The following is a 2,420-nucleotide window of genomic DNA, read 5'->3' on the forward strand; positions in this document are numbered from 1 at the left end:
CTGCTCTCCAACTTGACGACCATGCATCCATCATACTTTAGGCTTGAACAAGGTGATTAGGGATGCCACATCACATTAGTAACCTGCAATTCCAGAAAAAGGAATTGTCTAAGAATATTTCAATACATTAATTGGAAAAACAATAATAAAGCTTCTAAAATTAAGACAAATTCAATATATGTCATGCCTGACTGATTATGAATACTATGTTAATATATATGCAGTTGTTGACCAAAAGTGAACTAGAGTCACAACATGAGTAAATTGCCTCCAATGTCTCTCTTGTCCAGTCATATGCCCACTCAAAATTAGAAAAAAGAAACATGGTTAACCGTGAGATCACCTATAATTGTTGGTTTCTTTATACATTTTCATTATCACATCATACAAGTATAACATATATTGTTACAATCATACCATTGACCACCCCAATAAAGTTCAAAGATATAAATTGTCATTATAGTAAAAATTCAATAAATTCAATAAATATGAGAAGAACTTGTACAACCTCTTAATAGCACTTAAGTCCATTAATTCACTAAAAAGCAAGAAATACTATCACTGCATCAGTTATGTGGTACTTCAATATCTGAGACAGAATGTTGGAAATACATAAAAGCTATGAATTACATAAAGTGGACTCAAACAGTTTGTTTCATCTCAACTATGAGGAAACAATTTAATATTCTAATAACTACAAATGGATATGAGATACTTCGACAATTCCTACTTGAAACTTAACTAATTGGGCAATGATTATATTTTTCTCTAGGTCTGTTGAAATCGAAGTTCATCAAATTTGCCTTAATAATTCACAAGAGAACAACAAAGAACGATGAACAGCACATCCCCATCCAGATAGTCATAGTTACAATAGCTAGCGGTATTACAGGAATTACATAGATGAGCTCTAACTTTTACGAATGATATAAGAAAATACAAGTTTTCATCTTGTAGATGTTGGATAGTGTTCATCAAATTTACCTTATTATTTCACGAGACACCTATAAAGAACGGGCTACCAGCAAGGTAATTCCTCTTTTTAAAAGTGTTTGACTACCTGATAATCCACATGCCGAACACTCATTAGTTCATGCCCAAATATGATAAACTGGTAAATCATATGTAATCTGGTAAAAAAAAATTGGAGCTCCGCTTACTTGTGTGGTAACAGACTAATCATGACAGAAGTGGTTGATGAGGGATTTTGAGTTCCTGCAATTGAAACCAAATATGACTGACCGGTCATGTATCGAACTAAAATAGGAATAAATGGCAACGATCCATGCCATTGAAAAGGTATTGGACAAAAATGTAATACACAAAATCATATATCCAAAGGAAATTGCTATCTATATAGGTGAAGAGCACGGTGATTAATCTCAACTAACCTGAAGACGCCCCTCTGTTGCGAATCACGATGGCCAGTAGCTCAACTTAGTAAGGTTGCCTTTTTTCTAATGAACTAGAATCAGATGTGCCAACCTCTGTTTGTAAAGGAGAGGAGTTAGTTACAAGAGAGCTAAAGAAACTGTACAGGCAAAGCAAAGAGAAACATCCACAAGACAAATAACTTCGGTTGCTAGTGTACAAATATGACAAACATAATTCAAAAGGCATGCATATGCAGCTCTTCTACATGTTTGCTAGTGTACAGTTTCACATGGTTGCCATTTAGTTAGACACAATGATGACTAATGCAGTGAAAAAGTTTCATTCTAAATGTTAATGACAACATTATCTGTGGAGATTGAGAAATAGCACCGAGGATATGCAGTTTTGAAATGCACATGGCTGACTCAGCAATGACAAACCATGGAATTATTTAGGCCTTCAGTTTTGCATTTGTTATATATTAAATCAGGAAATTAAGTAATTTAGAGACAGATAGCATACACTCCATGCTTATGGTGCTCAAATCAGAAAAAAATTACAGCATCCCATCATCAAAATGAATGGCTGCATGCATGCTTCTCGCAAATGTTATCTCAAGTCAAGCATAAAGGGTGATAGTTGCAGATTAATCTGAAGGCCTAATGCTAAAAGGAGAAAGAGGAAAAAGTAACAACAAAACTCTATGGTCTGGAGGTGTAAAGTTGAAAGATGCTAAACAGAAACTGCGAATAGGAAGCAGACTATATCTCACATGGCTTCCAGTGATTGTACTCCATCTTCCATCCTGCAATTCAGAATAAGAGTTCAAACAAATGGCTTCCAGTTATAGTACTCCATGTTCCATCCTTAAGGAAGCAGACCTTGTTTCAAGGTTCAGACAAATGAATTTGATAAAAGTTTAAACTACTCAGCCATAGTAACCTGCAATAGGTCTTACAGGAATGAACTTAACTACTTAAGCATATGCCATAAAGAAAAGCATAGCCTTAGTGTATGAAGGTCAATAAGAAGAATATAATGGCTCC

General features: G+C 34.8%; 1 long non-coding RNA gene across 1 annotated transcript; it reads right to left on the reverse strand.

Moving 5' to 3' along the window:
• Window positions 1-1,505, reverse strand: LOC136517464 (uncharacterized). The gene is made up of 4 exons (XR_010774292.1): window positions 1,392-1,505; window positions 1,161-1,215; window positions 985-1,060; window positions 1-83 (listed from the first exon to the last, which is right to left on the reverse strand). It is a non-coding gene; the product is annotated as an uncharacterized lncRNA (long non-coding RNA).
• Window positions 1,506-2,420: the final 915 nt, after the last annotated feature.

Source organism: Miscanthus floridulus, chromosome 17 (assembly GCF_019320115.1).
Source record: "Miscanthus floridulus cultivar M001 chromosome 17, ASM1932011v1, whole genome shotgun sequence".
NCBI lineage: Eukaryota > Viridiplantae > Streptophyta > Magnoliopsida > Poales > Poaceae > Miscanthus > Miscanthus floridulus.